This window comes from Pseudonaja textilis, chromosome 4, assembly GCF_049901715.1.
Source record: "Pseudonaja textilis isolate UNSWEBS1 chromosome 4, rPseTex1.2, whole genome shotgun sequence".
NCBI lineage: Eukaryota > Metazoa > Chordata > Lepidosauria > Squamata > Elapidae > Pseudonaja > Pseudonaja textilis.
Genome location: NC_141993.1, coordinates 9,003,473 through 9,022,510, shown reverse-complemented (window position 1 = coordinate 9,022,510; position 19,038 = coordinate 9,003,473). Strand labels below are relative to the sequence as shown.

At 42.6% G+C, this 19,038-nt stretch overlaps 1 long non-coding RNA gene across 1 annotated transcript in view; it reads right to left on the bottom strand.

Moving 5' to 3' along the window:
• Positions 1–18,363, bottom strand: part of LOC148125745 (uncharacterized) — a 245,161-nt gene extending 226,798 nt beyond the window's left edge. The window contains exon 1 of the long non-coding RNA XR_015743667.1: positions 18,324–18,363. This is a non-coding gene — a long non-coding RNA (uncharacterized LOC148125745). The remainder of the gene's footprint in view (positions 1–18,323) is intronic.
• Between the last annotated feature and the right edge of the window lie 675 nt (positions 18,364–19,038).

Here is a 19,038-nt window from a genome sequence, read left to right as displayed (position 1 = left end):
TTAACCTTATAACATGTCTACATCTCTAACTTATTCCGACGCTCACTAACTGATCCCCACCTGGTGCCACCTTCACCATGTCTTAACTCAATGCTTAAGTATATGTGCCCCAACACCCCCTAACAATATGTACTACATGAAAAAAGCCATTTTCAGCCCCGCAGTTGCTTCAGAATCCATCCTGCAGCTCACAGCTCTGCTGAGTCATTCTAAAGCAACCTTCAACACCATCAGCTAGCACACAAACAGCAATACAGATCTGGCATCAGCAGAGCTAAGGTGATGTTCTCCACTGCCAGCTGACTTGCTGTGAGGTGTGTTCGGAGCTGACGGGCTCCGTAGCGAATTCAGAGTCTGACAGCATGGCAGGGGAAGGATATTGCAAAATCCCCATTCCCTAACCTGCTTTCCAGATCCATTTTCCTGTGCAGGACAACAAAAGAAGACCAAGCCAATCAGCTGGGACTCAGGAGGCAGGGAATAGATGGGGGCGGGGCCAGTCAGAGGTGGCATTTGCCAGTTCTCTGAACTACTCAAAATTTCTACTACCGGTTCTCCAGAATCTGTCAGAACTGGCTGAATACCACCTCTGGTCCCAATGGTGCTTTTTCAAAAGGCGGCTGGATTTTTGGTGGATTTTTTTTCCCTCTTGAAGATGTTTTGCTTCTCATCCAAAAAGCATCTTCAGTTCAGAATGCTCCTTGGATGAGAAGAGAAATGTCTTCAAGTAAGAAAAAAAACTCAAGAAAGTCCAATTGCCTTTTGAAAAAGACCGTTGGGACAGCCATGACATGGATGACTGAAAATCTCCATAGACATTTGATGATGTTTGATAATGTTTGATAATTTGCAATGAAACAGCTGCAAGAAAACAACCAAGCTCAAAGAACACCAAGGACTCCACACTCCAGATGTGTGAACATCACTTCCCAGAATTCTTGACAATAGTAAACATTGGCTAGGAATTCTGGGCATTGTAGTCTGTATATTCAGAGACTACTGCTCAATCTGACTGTGGACATTATAAAAATGGTCACCTTCTCCACATCACCTGATGCCAGTTACCATGGTACACAGCCCTTCTCATCTCTTAGAGAGGCAGAAAAATATTTGAAATGCCTAAGGCACCATAATAGGACCCAGAGAACTATGGAAAATAAACATTTTCCAGGACTTCTGTGGTTGTCCTCTTGTTCTGATGATTTCAAGACCTCCATTTTTGTTAGAACTCCAAGGAAAATCATTCTGCTGTTGGCAGGGACATCGTCGCATTCTCTTTTGTCTGGAGCTATTTTTATACAAAACAAGAAAATGTGGATTCACCTCTTGGTATTTAACTTCTGTGCGGGCACAAATTTCTCTGATTTGTTATGATCTTCGCTCTTTCTCTCAGCAGATCCAGGGGCGGGATTCAACCAGAGATGGTATTCAGTAGGTTCTGATTAGTTCTGGAGAATTGGTAGCAGAAATTTTGAGTAGTTCAGAGAACTGGCAAATCCCAACTCTGACTGGTCCTGCCCCCTTCTATTCTCTGCCTCCCAAGTCCCAGCTGATCAGCTGGGTTTTCTTTGGTTGCCCTGCACAGGAGAACAGAGCTGGAAAGCAGGTTAGTTAGGGAGGGAGGGAATGGGGATTTTGCAGTATCCTTCCCCTGCCATGCCCACCAAGCCACACCACACCCACCAAACCATGCCCACAGAATGGGTAATAAAAATGTTTTAATCCCATCACTGGATTCAACTGGTATAACAACCAGTTCAGCTAGTGTATACTTCATGCACGCAGCATTTGAAAACCACCCATTTTCAGCTCTAATACTTACCTTCTGCTGCAGCCCCAGTGAGTAAAACAGCTGAGGCGCGGCAATCTATTGTGCCGCACAAATCAGCTGAGCTGCAAAACACAGAAATAAAGGACAGACTAGGGCAGGGGTGGATGGGCAGGACCAAATGATAACCAGAACTACTGGTTCACCTGTCTAAACTGATAGAATCCCACCCCTGAGTAGATCTCTTATGAATCCTGCTTTCTTGTTATTGTTTCTGAAACTGAACTTCAACTGAAGTCAAGGTTTCTTTAGCAGAAGCAACTGTAGATTTTGGCTTTTCACTTTAAGGTTCAGATTTATTTTCACACCAACTGGCATGGCTCCACCATTACCCAGTGGAAGATAAATTTAAGCTGGGGGAAAAAAATTGACTGCAAGTAAAACTCATTTGAGTTTATTTTGGCTCTAGGTGTGTCAAAATCTATTAAAAAGATTGTAGTATATGGGGTTCAATGAGATATGAATCAATTGTTCAGCCACGTATACGAAGGAAGCTTTAACATTCACTTAATTACTACCAATTCCTTTCAAAGGCAAACCACTGTCAAACTTCTATTTTGGCCTAAGGGATCATCAGCCCTGTGACAGGCAGAAATCAGAACATCTCATTCAGTTAGAGGGACTCAACCTAGAACTCAGGAGTAATGTCCTAACAGTGAGGACAATTAACCTGTGGAATGGGTTGCCTTCGAAAGTTCTGGTGGCTCCAACACTGGAGGTGTTTAGGAAGAGGCTGGACAACCATTTGTCTGAAATGGTATAGGGCAAGGGTCTCCAGACTTGGCAAGTTTAAGACTTGTGGACTTCAACTCCCAGAATTCCTGAGCTAACATGACTGGTAGAGGAGGAATTCTGGGAGTTGAAGTCCACAAGTCTTAAAGCTGTCAAGTTTGAAGACCCCTGGGTCTCCTGCCTGAGCAGGGGGTTGGACTAGAAGACCTCCAAGGTCCCTTTCAACTCTTTTATTCTGTTGTTCAGTGTTTGTAGCTCTTGAGAAGCACAATTATATTCATTTGCTAAGAATGATTTTTTACAGACATGTGCTCAGAGGCAGGGGTGGGATTCTACTGGTTCAGCGCGGTTCAGGTGAACAAGTAGCTCCAAAGATCAGCTAGGAGCGAACCAGTTCACTCCGATGATCAGCTGTTGGGCCCATCCACTCGCCCTCGGCTCTAGTCTGTGCTTTATTTCTGGATTTTTCAACTCAGCTGGTTCGTGTGGCACAGCCCAGTGGTGGGTTTCAAAGTATTTTACCCTCAGTTTGGTGGGCATGGTTGGGTGGGCGCACTTTGTGTGCACACATACATCAAACACACACTTTGCAAATGCACAGTGGCTTTCCTACTCACCTCCTGCAATCCTGCTCTCTCCCTGTAGTTTCAACAGCTGACACGCAGCAATCTGCTGTGCTGTGCAAAGCACACCTGTGCTTCAAAAGCAGGGAATAAAGGTCAGTATAAGAGCTCATGGGCAAGTGGGCCCAACAGCAGCTTGTCAGAGAGAACCAGTTCGGTCTCTGCCGATCTTCAGCGCTACTGGTACACCAGAACTGGGCCAAACCAGTAGAATAGTACCACTGGCACAGCAGATTGCCATGCATCAGCTGTTTTACACACAGGGCTTATAGCAGTAGGTGAGTTCAAACACTGCACATGGTCACGAAGCACGCATTTGGTGCGCTCACCAAAGTGGTTGTTACACCGGTTGAATCTCACCCCTGGTCAGAGCTGATGTGCAATCCATGGTGAGGTGAACAGTTGTGCTCAGCTCTTACGCCCAGCACAAGGACAATCAAAAAAGCGACGGATGGACTGCCTGCGTGAAAACATGCGAGTGGTTAGTGGTAAGTGAAATGAAGAACGGAGGACCCCATGATATGGCAGGAATAACGCAAAGAACGACAAGAAGCAGATTTGCTAAGAACGACGTTAAAAAGTAGTGTTTCTCATTTCTTCGTTGCATCTAATTTTGAGACAGCTGCATATAAAAGAGAAATTGGTCCCAATGCAGGCATGCTCGCTACATACTCTAGATGTGTTTCAAACAGCATAGCTACATGCTAGACGAGTGTGTGGGAGTTGCACAAGTAAAAGCGAAACCAAACCCGTTGCTTGGAAATATCTGTGGAGGCTCTCAATCATCCAGGTCATGGCTGTCTCAAAGCTGTTTTTCAAAAGGCAACTGGACTTTCTTGACAACATTTTGCTTCTCCTCCAAGAAGCTTTTTCAGTAACTGAAGAAGTTGTTTGGTTGAGAAGCAAAACGTTTTCAAAGGAAAAGCCAAGAAACTCCAGTTGCCTTTTGAAAAGCACCTTTGGGAGATCGCTTGGGAACGTATGCCTAAAAATATAGCCATCCAAAGCAATTCTCCAGAGGCTGAGGATTTTTCTCCCACATTCTTGAAGAAAGCTCCAGATCCACGCCAAGTTTCTTTTGAATTCAGAAAAAGGAAGTCTACGCTGGGTTTTTTTTTTTCCATGCTGAAACTAATTAGCAATGTCCAGACAAAACAGCCCCACACCATTAATCATGGAGGGGTGGTAGCCATCCCAGGCTTCTCTGAAGCACAGTTTGTTGAGATTTTTCTCTCTCGAGTCCCTGTTGCTTTTCACCACTTGGGTTGGGTAGCTTTCAAAAGCCACGAGAGATCCTGCTTTTCATGGCCAACAGCCTGTGAAGCAAAAAGCTGTGCCTTGATGGAAAAGACAATGGCCCTCTGTTAATAAAACCACACTTGCTTTATTTTTTCCCCTTTACTGTTCCCAAATAGATGAGCATGAACAGATGGTTTTTCTCAGTATTTTCTTCTTGAGTTAATGCCTAACTGACTTGGGTGTTCTAAAACAGAGTTCCCCAATTTTTCCGGCCTTGCGAATCGGCAGTGGTTTGCGCAAGCTCCATTCCCACAAGCAGCGTGCACACATGCCTGCCACTCATGCACATAGAGCACGTGCACACATGCTCCTCCGCTGCTCACACAAGTAAGGATGCGCATGTGTGCAGCCATTCCCACCGTTGCAAGCCACCCACAGGGTGGGGAACCCATGTTCTAAAATTTGAAGGAAGATTTATTTCTTTACAGTTCTTCAAAAGCTGGCTAAACAGTGTCCGAAATCATGTCAAAAGGTTTCTTTTTTCTATGCACAGATAATTAGAAGTAAAATAAAATGTGTTTCTGGTGCCCAGGACAGCATGTCATTCAGGGCTGGTGGCGACAGACAAATAAAATTGGACATGGAAGAGAAATGGTAAATCCAAAACAATGTGGACATGGCTCAGAAGAATGTGAATAATTCAACTCTGTAGAACAGGGTGTGGGAAGAAATATCCAGGTCCAGGTCCAGGTCCAAGCTGGGAGAAAGGCACTGGAGACAAAATGGAGGCTAGAAGCTGATTGGGAAGAGGGTCCATTTATTGATGAAGCAGAACCACCAAGCACGAGTGAAGCTGACCACATGGAGTTGGAGTTGAAACTTATATCAAGGGCACCCCTTCACTCCTTGAAGAACTATTTAATGCCTTGTTATTCAACTCCCTCCACCCCCGAAGCTATCTAATTTTGACTAGAATTGATTTTTGTAGCCTATATTCTACTGGCATTGGCAAGAAAAAGAAAAAAGAATAATTAAAAAAAATATTCCTGTTCTTGCTCGGTGAGTTTCTCTTCAACTATTCTGAGTTGTGAGGGAACTTCTTTAGCAGTTTTGGAAAGCTTACCTCATAGGTTGAGGTCATTGTGGCTTCTTGGCAAAGCCTTTCCACATTCATTTTGATTTGAGTGGCATGGTTTTTGAAGGGCAAATCCCCAATGTTCCCGAGTATAACTGAGTCACTTGCATTTGGATGAATTTCAGCCTGCTCCAGGATACTGACCACTGTCCCGTTTGTTCGATTTTAGCTATTTGGGATTAATTCCCAGAGGAACTATGTAAAGGAACAATCCATCTTCAAGAAGAGAAGGCCCGTTTGCTGATGATGGCAGTTATTTTTCCTGATGACAAAAGTTCCAAACTTTAATTAAATGAAACTTTTTCTCTAAAGTTTTAGGCAAATTTCAGCTAGGGTATGCCTCCATTTAGAAGTGGTCCATTTTCTTGCATCCATGATTTTTTTTTTTCAGTTTCCCAGGAGCTAAAGAACAGCTGTCCCCAAGCAGATACTGAGCTGGGGCAGCTTTTAGAAATGCAGATTTGGTGATCAATTTACTCCCTACAGCCAAGTCTGAACAAAGGTAGGATTGGCTCTCAGCCACAATAGGAATTGCCCAACACCCATCCAAAACACAAGCCTTCATTGTATCACCCTCAGAAACTCCAACCAAACTTAACTCAGACAAACACCTAGGCTTTGTACTTTGTCTATACAGACAGCTATGACTCCTACATAACCCGTCCATGGCCCCATGAGAATCTGACATCAACCAATAGAATACACGTGCTTGCACAGGAACAGGAAGCACAAGTGCAAAGCCCCAGAAATCTCTCCATCTCAACTCAATGTGGTCAGAATCACATGTGCTTGGTGATCATCAATAAATGAACCTTCTTTCCAGTCAGCCTCCAGCCTCCATTTTGTTTCCAGTGGCTTTCTCCCAGCTTGGAACTGAATGAGATAGATATTTCTTGCCAGAAAGAAGGCCAATAAGTGGATGGCTTTTCCATCTGTTGGTGGCCTTGGAATGAAGGACGAATGAAGCCCAGGGAATCCATCACTCACTTTCCTTTACTTGTGTATCAATAAAACTCTAAAGGCAGCACCATTGTTTGGCCTGAGTCCTGAGGCAGGGCAGAGCCACAAGACCTGGATAGTGTTGGGAAACTGCCAGCTAGGATGGAAGGAAAGGTCAGGCAAGGACTAGCTTGGATTCTCTGCATAGCCACACGTGCCATAAGATCCATAAAGCCTTGTTGTTTGCAAAGGAAGGCAAGTAGCCAGGTGAGATTCTTGTAACATGTGTGGCAAGCAATAAAGTTTATGACTGGCTTTTATTTTTATTTATTTATTTGATTTGTCAATCACTTACCAGATAACAGTTATAAGTATAAATATGAGTAAGAATACAGGAACTAGGTACGAATAATTGGGGACAATAGGACAGGGGTGGTAGGCACGATGATGCACTTATGCATGCCTCTTACAGACCTCTTAGGAATGAGGTGAGGTCAATAGTGGAGAGTTTGAGGTTAAAGGAGTGGGGGTTAGAGGATGTAACAACAGAGTCAGGTAGTGCATTCCAGGCATTGACCGCTCTGTTGCTGAAGTCGTACTTTCTGCAATTGAGTTTGGAGTGGTTTACCTTGAGTTTGTATCTATTGTGTGCACTTGTATTGTTGCGGTTGAAGCTGAAGCCGTCACTGATTGAAAGGACATTGTTGCAGATAATTTTGTGTACTTCGCTTAAATCCAACTGCAGGCGGCGCAGTTCCAGGTTGTCCATGTCCAAAATTTCGAGCCTGGAAGCATAGGGAATACTATTGTGAGTGGAGGAGTGGAGTTCTCTTCTCGTGAAATACTTCTGGACTTTTCACAAGAGAGGCTACGATTGCATGTTCCTGGCAGGCAGATACTCTTAACGTGCCTATGACAAAGAAACTGGATTTGCCTGAGCCCTGGATAAGCCAGGTACATATCCATTGGCATCCTGGATTACAAGCAGGGATAAATTTAGTGCATGCACCTTTGCCCACTCAGCTATAGAATTATGCACCATCACATAAAAGAGGCCCACAAAATTGTCTCTTCACTCTTATATTTTTTGCTTCTTGTTGCTTTCAGCCATTTTCTTCCAGTTTGGGCCCACTAACCAGAAGTGAGCCAGTAGTGGAACATTACACACACACAAAGGCTTCAAGTAGCAATATTTAGTACCACATGGAGAAGAATATTTTGAATAACTACACTTGAATTTTATGGCTGAGTAGTTGAACATGGCAATGCACAAAGAATTCCAATTTGCAGCTATCCAACTTCCGCTTGATACTTGGTGGCGCTGAGTGTGTATCCCATTTCACAGCACAGGGATCAAAATGGCCTTCAGCATTTCTTCAATTGAGTTTTTATAGGGCAATCTTAACTCCCAACCCTGAGGGAAAGAAGTAGGGGTTAATACCAGACGTGCTGAGTTAATAGGACTGCTGCCCCGAGTATGCTGTACATCAAAGTAGAGCTTTAATTAGAGCATAATTATATTTTCATTTTTTTCCAGTGAGTAAATTTATACCTCACTAGAACTTTCCTCCAGACTATAAATTAAACTACCATTAATAAGATTGTATTTGTCCTAATTTGTGTACCACACTTATTTATCTGCTTTTTATTAGCCATATCGAAGTAGTTTTTTTGTAGTCTGGCAACTAATCTATTTGTGGAGTGAAATAATGCCAACTAATTATAATGCCAACCCCTTTATAAAGGAGTGTAAAAAAAGAGAATTATTTTTGATTTATGAAAGAAACGTCATATATACTATGGCCGTTTTTTTTGTATACAATGAGGTTATGCAAATGTTTGGAAAATCTCTTTGCATAATGTAAGAATGTTGGAGAAATTCACATCTGATGTCAGAAAATATGAATATATACTTTTTTTTCCCCTCCAAGCACATTTCTATTGATTGGCAGATCTCAAATATAAATCTTTGTTTGACACAAATCCCTTCCTTCCTTTTGAAATGTTTCTTCTGAAACCTAAATTGAAAATAATATTGTAGCATCATAAAACTAACTCTATTTAAAATTCAGACAATAAGCCAAATAAGTTTCTCTCTCTCTCTCCCTCTCTCTCTCTCTCTCTCCCTCTCTCTCTCTCTCTCTCTCCCCCTGTCTCTCATTGAAACAATGACAACAGAACATTCAGTTAGTAGGTAGTTGATGGTCATTGTTATGATGCCTAGACTTTTAGGGCTGGAGAAGAACACGAGCTCTTGCCTTTCAGGCTGCAGACAGTTTCAGAACACCCATTTCACGGAAGACAAATTGATTACCTAAGAACCCGGATCCAAGAAAGGATTGGATCTTAGATCTAGATCAGGGGTGTCAACTTCAAGGCCCGCAAGCCAAATCCGGCCTGTGGGGTGCTTAGATCTGGTCTGTTCAGCCGCATTGGAAACAGAGAAGGACTGGCCCACAGTGTCTCTTCCAGAAAAAATGGAGCTCAGGAGGACGGCCTTCTGAACCTCCATTTTCGATGGCAGAAGGTTTCAGGAGGCCATCACAGCCAAAAATGGAGCTTTGGAGAGCTGTGGGTGGCTCTCCCAACTCCATTTTCACTGGCAGAGGGTTGCAGGACAGTGATGAAATGCTACCGGTTCAGCCCGGTTCAATCGAACCGGTAGCAAAAATTGCTATGAACCGGTAGTTAAAAAAAAAAAAAGCTCCAATGACCAGCTGAGAGGAGAAAGAAGAGAAAAACCCAGGATCGGCCCTCCCATCCACCCCTGCGCTTTTCAGTTCTTTATCCTCTCAGCTGATTTGTGCAGCACAGCCTTAGCTGGTGTTTGGGAAGGTACGCGTGCACACCGCGAAGTATGCGATCGCAGAACCAATAGAGAAACTGATAGAAACCTATCACTGTTGCAGGAGGCCATCACAGCTGAAAACAGAACTTGGGAGGGCTGCGGGTGGCACTCCCAACTCCATTTTCACTGGCAGGGGGTTGCAGGAGGCCGTTGCAGCCAAAAAATGGAGCGCTCGGGAGCCTGTTTTTGCTGGCAAACACTCGACTGATGCCGGGCTGGTCACACCCACCCTGGCCCCATGAGGTCAAACCCAACCCTCATGCAGCCCTTAGTTAAATCGAGTTTGACACCCCTGCTCTAGATAGAAGATCACTACTACTTATTTAAATCCACATTTTTTTTTTTTGCTCTAATGCCCTTTACCCAGGTGCAGATGGGAAACTAAGCTTCTTTTGATCATTTCTCTGGTTAACATTAATTATAGTTCACCATTTCCCCATCAGGATACTTTCTCCATCAGATGACACACAAGACACATCTACTCCAGACCACAAACACAATGAAGAAAACCTTCAACCATTCGGATAATTATAATTATCCCCAAAAGATGGCCTCCCATGATGGGTTGGTTTACACAAGCTAAGTCAATGGCTGGGTTCCCACTACAAGTTCAGCCAGAATTCAGTCAACCCTATTTTATTTATGGCTTATTTGTCACATTTGTTTGTCACCTATCTCACCCTGGGGCTACTTTAAGCAGCTTCCAACAATTAAAAGGAAATTGCAGAGATATTACAACAGATACTTAAGAATGAGGAGTCCTTGGTGCTCTCTGAGCTTGGTTGTTTTCTTGCAGACAATTCATGACCCAACTAAGTAACATCATCAGTGCTAGTAAGGAGTGTGTTTTGCTCTCAGTTTACATTCTGGTGGCTTGCTCTGTCAGTATTGGTGGGTTTGGTCTTAGAGATTCTTTGGTTGGGCTGTTTGCTATTGGCTCTTTGGTAGTTTATTGATTGGGGTGCTGTTTATTTGATGGTTGAGCTGATATTAAACTTTGGAGTTAATCTATGCTGATCTGGGTGCCAATTGCAGGTGGAGAAGTGCTGGAGTATTTTTTGTTCTCTTTTGGGTTGGTTGGTTGTCTCTTTTGCATAGTCTATAGATGTTGTTAATGTCTGTGTGTCTAATGATGGCTGATTTAAGAACTTTGGAAATGAGATGCCATTGTTGGGAAAATTCCCAATTAAAAACTTACGGGAATTTTTCATTATTAAAAGCCAGACAAGGGTATCTGAACCTGGATAGATGAGAGATAACAATTGGGGTTATTTGTGATAAATAAGAAACTGTATAGGCTTTCTATGAGTAAATTACAATAACATACTGTTAGTAGAGTGCCTTGAACTTTAACTTCGCTATTATTTCACCTGTTAACTATTTTTTTAGTTTCACAGCACCAAGCTTAGCTCAACTGTACTGTACTAAAGCTGCTTGGTGCTGTGAAACTAAAACTGACTGAAACTCCTCTCCTCTCCTTGTGTTTTGCATTTGGAACAGGTTTCTTTTCAGGTGGGAAGGGGGAGTAGAACTCCTTAGCATCAGAGTGTGTTAATAATAATATAGGAAATACTCTAAATGCTCTGATGGTCATTTCGAAAAATCCTTTCTTAGTGAGCACCTAGAAACCAAGAGGAACATACATGCCAAATTCAAGTTTGTAGGCTTTACGGTTCTGGAGATTTTGTGATGATGCGTGAGTGGTATTTTGTTTTGTATACATAGATGTCATGTGTGACAAGTCAATTGGATTGCAAATAGTTGATAAATTTTTGCTTTGCAAGTGGGAAGGAAGCAATTATTGTTGCAATAGGTTTGTCAGTGTACAACTAGTCCAGGCCATTTTTGAAAAAGTGCTGGAACACCCATAACTTTGGAAGGCAAGCTACTCCACTGAGTAAAGAAATGCTCTCACTGCAGAGAAATATGTCTTTTTGTCTTTTTCATTCACAGTTTTGAATGTTCTTTTTCAGTTTTGTTTTGTCTCTGTTAATTTTTTTCTCTCTCTCGTAGTTTGTCTTTTACTCTTCTGAATAAAATAAAAATGATTTAAAAAAATAAAAAGCAACAATAAAAAGAAATGAAAAGAGTGTAAACAGAAGCAAAATCATAGAACAATGAAATAAACAATGAAAAAGATAGGAATACATCACTATGATTACAGAAAGATGAACAGATGAGAGCAGAGAGTAATGGAAGGGGTGGAGAGGTAGACTTTTCCATCAATCCCAGAATCATCTCCAAGGTGGAATATCCCCATTTGGTACCCAGGCCAATTTTGTCCCAGACTAGCATATAATATCAAACCAACCAATTCTTTCTCATGCTAGTTGCTATAAATATGTATTCCAAACAATGTAGCTCATTTACCTATTATACAGGTGTGCACATACATACAACTCACAGCAGCTTATCAAGTAATGGGTGAAAGCTTGTCAGAAAAAGGGGCCCAACCTAGAAATAAGGAGAAGTTTACCTCAGTGAGAGGATAGGGTAGGGTAGGGTAGGGTAGGGTAGGGTAGGGTAGGGTAGAATAGAATAGAATAGAATAGAATAGAATAGAATAGAATAGAATAGAATAGAATAGAATAGATAAAGGGAAGGGAGAATGGAATGAAATGGAATAGAACAGAACAGAACAGAATAGAATAGAATCTGGAAGGGATTTTGGAGGTCTTCTAATCCAGCCTCCTGCTCAAGCAGGAGAACCTATACCATTTCAGATAAGTGACTCTCTAGTCTCTTCTCAAAAGCCTCCAGCAATGAAGCATCTACGATTTTTGGTGGAAAGCTGTTCCACTGATTAATTGTTCTCACTGTTAGGAAGTTTCTCCTAATTCCAGGTGGTTTCTGTCCTTGATTAGTTTCCATCCATTGTTTCTTGTCTTCCCTTCTCTAGTGCTTTGGAGAATAATTTGTCCCTTTCTTCTTTGTGGCAGCCCCTCAAATACTGGAATACTGCTACCATGTTCACTCCTAATTCTTCTTCTTCTTTAATCAATGGAATACCTTGCCTTCCAGCGTCAGAGGTGAATAGTCCCTCCCATAAGGAATAAAAAGGAGCAAAAGGGGAGTGGTGTTTGCAGAAGACCATTAGTTCGTTTAATTAGTGTGAGTTATCGGAGTTCGTGACTCTCAGAGACTCCTTTGCCAAGTATTTCCTTGTACAGCATTGAGCTTGGGAGCTATCAGCCTGGCAACTCTCCAAGCCTGATAAAGGCCTGTGGTTGTAAATCACTCTTGAAAGACTGTTTGCGTGGACTTGGCTGGAGGTGAATGATAGGAATTCACATTAGCATTCCTATCATTCACATTAATTCGCATTAATAAAAAGGGGTTTTGTTGGGATGAGGAGTCTGGTTTGTGATTTTGTGACGCCTAGGTCAGAACACTGTTGTGACTGTGTTTCTCTTTCCTTTGCCCCTCCCAGAGAATTGTGCAAGGTTGACATTTTCTCTTGCCCAAATGCAGAAGTTAATACCAATGAACTGTAAATTGCAGCAAGTGTTAGAAGTGCTAAATGGAAACAATACTTAAACCCTAGCTGAATTTCCAAAGAGCAGCTGTTAAACATTTAAGCCCTTCACCCCCCACTGAACGTGGATGAAATTTATTTGGTGGTATCATCATAAAAATGCATGAGAATGTAAATGCTTGAGTGACCCATTCATCTTTCGAGCCGTAAACATAAAATCTTTTTAACCCTGGTGAGATATAACTATACTTTGCTTTGAACGAAAGCATTATTATGGATCGGAAGATGCTCCGTGTCTTTCTGGGTATATAAATAAGAACAAATTAATATTAAAGGTGTGTCAATATGAAAAGTGTACCACTATTCAGGTGGCAGGATGAAGAGATGTTTATCAAGTCAAAAGTACACTTGGCTTCTGGTAAGCACTGAAAAATCTCATCACAATATCTGTGGGATATGAATTGGTGTGTCTAGTGAAAGAAAGGACAAGGGGTGACACGATAGCAGTGTTCCAATATTTGAGGCATTGCCACAAGGAAGAGGAAGGTTGACATATGACCCAAAGCACCAGAGGGCAGGACAAGTAAAAAATGGATGGAAACTAATCAAGAAGAGAAGCAACCTGTAATTAAGGAGAAACTTCCTAACAGTAAGGACAACTAACCAGTGGAAACAGAAATTGTGGGTGCTCCATCACTGGAGGTTTTAAAGAAGAGACTGGACAGTCACTTGCTGGGAATGGAATAGGGCAGGTGTGTCAAACTTGATTTCATTGAGAGACGCATCAGGCTTGTGTTTGACCTCAGGGGCCAGGTAGGCATTGGGGCCAGGTGGGCTCGACATCAAGTTGGGGTCACCTGTGGTGGCCTGGGCGGAGATGGGGGGATTCGTTGTCTCCAGTGGAGGAAGATAAAACCAGGAAGAATGACAAACTCTTGTCCTTCAGAGGAGCCTTACTGTCTGATGGTGGCCAAGTGCTAAGTCAGGACCTCCCTCCCTCCCTCCCTCCCTTTTCTTCTTTTTCCTTCCTCCTTTCTTCTCCTTTCTTCTTCCTTCTCCTCTTTCCTTCTTTTCCCTTCCTGGCTCTCTTCTCCTCTTCCCTTCTTTTTCTTTGTCTTTCCCTTTCTCCTTTCCTGTCCCTTCTTGCACTCTCACATGCAAAAGGGGAAACATTTCTCCTTTTGTTTTGTTTGGCTTTTAGTTTGTTTTGCTAGCTCTCTGCCAGTGAAAACAGAGGGCCCCCCCTGGGCCCCATTTTCAGCTGCAAGGGCCTCCTGCAGCCCTCTGCCAGCCAAAACAGAGCTCATGGCCCCCCATTTTCGCTGGCAGAGGCACCGCAGGACGGTCCTTCGCTGTTTCCAGGGCAGCCTCGCGGGCCAGATCTAAGCACCCTGTGGACCGGATGCAGCCCGCAGGCCTTGAATTTGATGACCCTAGTATAGGGTTTCCTGCTTGAGCAAGGGGTTGGACTAGAAGGCCTCCAAGGTCCCTTCCAACCTTGTTATCCTGTTATTCTGGATGTATGATAATCCTTTAGGGCACTCAGCAAGTGTGGGGATTACTGCAATTATCATTTGCTAATTGACTCAAGGAGAAATTTGAGCCTTCCAAAACATTCGCTTTCTGAGGTGCCCGTTTACTAACTCAGCTCCGAGGTGTGTTATGGGTGGGCCAGTAGCGGTGAAATAATTATTCCCTGAAAGAGTGTGCAAAGCCCCCTCCGTTCTCCAGACATAACCCTATGCCTAGGTATTTTTCATGACAGGTTAATCTCAATAAGGATTTTAGAAGAGCTTGTTCTTTTCTGGAGTGAGTGTGGGGTCAAGTCATGTGAGAAATTTTGGGCCAGAAAAAAGGATGTTCAGAAGTCTGGGGAGGCTAAACCATATGATGAACGATTGAGGAAATTGGACATGTCTCATCTAATGAAGAGAAAGACTAGGGGTGATAACAAAGCGATGGAAAACCAAGTGGAAAGTGCCAGAGACTGAAACAAGGACTGAAGTAATTGCAAATTGTGTTCAAGCTGAATCCCAAACAAGACAGAAGCTCAAGGAGATGTTGATGAACTTGAAGGAGAACAGGTACATGGATGAAAGATAGGGACTTTTAATTCGGATTCTGGTGAGCTGCGATGGCGCAGTGGTTAGAGGCTACTTCTCCTGACTGCCGACTGACTGCAATTTGGCAGTTTGAATCCCACCAGGCTCAAGGTTGACTTCCATCCTTCTGAGGTCGTTTGCTGTGGGCAAGAGGCTGACTTTGTAAACTGCTTAGAGAGGGCTGTAAACACTATAAAGTGGTATATGTCTAAGTGCAATTGCTATCCCTATTGCTACCTGCAGGGAAACAGAAGGCCATTCCCTTAAGCTTAATTTAGACTTGTCCACAACTGCACATAGGCATTGATGCATACCTACACTGTAAACGGGTTGATAGGTAAGTGTAGGTTGCACTTGGTTGAAGATGGACTGACACGCACACCTCCCAAATCTCAACAAATATTTTTGCTAGGTATAATACCAGAAAGTTATGACAAAGGGGCTATACACTTAATGCTACAATGTATTGCAGTGGTGGGATTCAAATTTTTTTACTACTGGTTCTGTGGGCATGGCTTGGTGGACGTGACAGGGGAAGGATACTGTAAAATCTCCAGTCAGAGGTGGGATTTGCTGGTTCTCTGAACTACTCAAAATTTCCGCTACTAGTTCTTCGGAACTGGTCAGAATCTGCTGAATACCATCTCTGATATATTGTCAGCAGTGAGAATTGTATTTACACAATATTGGAAAAACGAGAACACCTCACCAGATGAAAATATAATTCAGAAAATATTGGGTTGTGCAGAGATGGATAGATTGACATTGAAAATAGAAGATAAACAAGATAGAGAGAATTATTTAACATGGAATAGGCTTTATCAATGGTTAGAGATAAGAGGTAGAAATTAGATGAAGAAAGAGCATTGTTATGTAGAAGTAAAATGTGAATGTTCATAATTATAAGTATGCTAGTGTAATTAATATGATAATAAATAAGCTAATATAATTATAAACATGGTTATAATTACTATGTGTAATATCATGTACTATATCTATAGTATAACAGTATATCTGTTTTTTTTTTGTAAAGTAAAATGCCCAGACATTAGACTGTATTCAAAATACTTATTATATAAATAAAAAAACTTGACTGAAAAAAACCCCCAAAACTAATGTCAACCATGCATTGTGTGGAGATGCGCATCCCGCATGCTGATTGGTTGATGCCACTTCCTGTTGGGAGGTGGGAGGAAAGCAAGGCACATTCAAACAACAAAATGGAACAGCCAGAGGATAAAGGTGCTGATGAAGTGAGGAGCTGTAAACACAGTATAAATGCAACAGCGGTGTAACTGTCTCTGAATGACGGACGTGTCAGTGATGCAGAAGTTTAGCCCTAACCTTATGCATTTTCGCTGGTGTTTGGACCGGTTCTATAGAACCGGTTGTTATGGTTCCGCACAGTTCGGAGAACTGGCAAATTGTGGCCCTGGCTGGGCCCTCCCCTTTCCACCCACCCCTCTCCTCCCCTCCAAGTCAGTCCTTATTGCACATGCGCAATGTTGCGCGCATGTGTTCTCCCTCAACCAGTTACTCCTTAAGGTATTTCTTTTTTCCCCCTCCCGACAATCAGCTATTCCAATAATCAGCTGTGCTGGGATCCCCCTCGCTGTCTTACTGCTTCACCCAAGAGGCTTTTGCCCAGGAGGCAAAAAGGGGCATGCGGGGGAGGAGGAGCTGCACCTGTGCTCCATTTCTTGCCTTCCTGGGCCCCAGGGAAGGAGAAGGAGAAGGAGAAGGAGAAGGAGAAGGAGAAGGAGAAGAAGAAGAAGAAGAAGAAGAAGAAGAAGAAGAAGAAGAAGAAGAAGAAGAAGAAGAAGAAGAAGAAGAAGAAGAAGAAGAAGAAGAAGAAGAAGAAGAAGAAGCAGCCACGCTCAATGAGTCACATGGCCACACCCACCTAGCCATGCCCACAAAACTGGCTGTTAAAATATTTGACCCCTGGCGTGACTGATAGTAAACCCATCTGGAGAAGGAAGTGGAAGCTAATAGATTAGCATCCTTGCATTGACTGATGAAGCAGTCTGCAAAATGCCAATAACCAGAAAAAAGAATCAATCCACTAATGCATGCCCATAGGGGCATCATGTCTAATCTGAACTAATATTCTATTGCAAGTGGATCATAAATATAGGCAACCTTGTTTGTCAAGCTAAGCTAACAATTCTGGGTCAGGATTTTGCAAAAATGCAGAGGCATTTTAATCACCAATGAAAGGTATTTTATTCTGACCTTTGGCTGAGCGAATGGCATAAAAGTGCACGACAAATGCAACACGCTACCAATATAGGCTTGGGTTAATCTAAAATGCAGAAACAAAATCAGAATCCAGCCTCTTGTGTGTCATGACCAGGCTACATTGATCTCACGGACACATCCATGCAGTTTTCTTAGCAGGACACAGAAATGATTTACTATTGTAAAGAAGAAGAACAAAGATTTAAGGGATTTGGAGGCTAAACCATACAATGAATGATTGAGGAGACCAGGTATATCTAGTCTAACAAAGAAAAGGACTAGGGGGGTGATGTGGTATCAGTCTTCTCAAATTTGAGGGGCTGTCGTAAGGAAGAAGAGGTCGATTTATTGTCCAAAGCATCTGAGCGTAGGACTAGAAACAATGGATTCCCCACTATCCTGAAGAAGCTTCTTGGATGAGAAGCAAAATGTCTTCAAAGAAAAACAAGGAAGTCCAATTGCCTCCTGAAAAAAGCACTTTGGGGACAACTATGGTGTGGATGACTGAGAACCTCTATCGACTTTTAGTTATACAACTTGGGATGAACACCCTTGGAATGGTATGGGAGTAGGAATGGATTCCCAGGGAGAAAATTGCAGGCTATAGGTGTCAGCCTTCAAGACTTTCTCGCTTTGCTTTGTATCTTTCGGCTGTCATAAGTAACTGGGGGAGGAAGGGGATAATGACTATGGGAAGTGAGCTGGAGGTGTTACAAACCAGAACTATATAAACTGGGGGGGGGGGGGTACATTCTTGCTTAGGTTTCTATTCTATCCTTAGGTTTCTATTCTATGCTATATGCTATGCGCAGCTGCATCTCTTTATCAAACTATGTCAAGGTCAATGTACAGAAGTTTCATCACCACCTGGAGATGCCCACATGATGATCTACACAACTTTTAATTGGAGGAGCCAATTGAACTATTGGGGGTGGGAACGTTGCCATCACTTTGTATATGTGATTTACGCGCCTATTTTCTCAGATTCAGAATTCTTTTTGTTGCCACTTGATTTCCAGTAAAAGATATCTTTTCTCTAATTAAAAGAGTCTAAGTATTTCTTTCTTGGATTTTGAATGGAGCACCAGCTGACAATAGGAATCATTTACACTACTCAGGTGATCCTGAAGACACTGATAAACCTCCAAGTGCCTCAATGACCCTCTAAAAGAATGCAAATGACCAGCTGTCTGCAAGGAATAGAAATCCTTCCATTCCTGTCAGAGCTGGAGAAGCTTCTTGGATGAGAAGCAAAATGTCTTCAAAAGGAAAAACAACGAAGTCCGGTTGCCTCCTGAAAAAGCACCTTTGGGACAATGGATGGAAGTTCATGAAAGGATGATCCAGCTAAAACTAAGGATAAACTTGCTGACAGAACAATTCAGTGGCTTACTTCTGGAAGATGTGGATGCTCCATCACTGGAGGTTTTAAAGAAGAGACTAGTCAGAATGGTATAAGGTCTTCTGCTTGATCAGGGGGTTGGACTCGAAGACCTTCAAAGTATCTTCCAACCATATTATTCTATGTTCTATGTTTTTCAATGCCCAATCTATTCTTTTAGACTTCTACGGCTGTCTTTTGCCCAAACACTAACCAGGTCTGACACTGTGTAGCTCCCTAGGAAACTGGATGGCCTTAATTCTTGGACAAGCCCTGTGAAATAAGAACAATGGGAGATCAGGCCTTGTGGACAATCACAACTTGGCAAAGCGATAACATTGCAAATGGTATGAACGGTCCTGAAAGAAAGGCGTTTCTTTGGTTTTTGGAGATAATTCTACATCATGGAGAAATGAAGTTGTTTGGGAATAAATTTCTGGAGGAAGAGGTCTAACTCTGGCATTCCTGTGAATTCAAGGTATCTATTTACCTGGG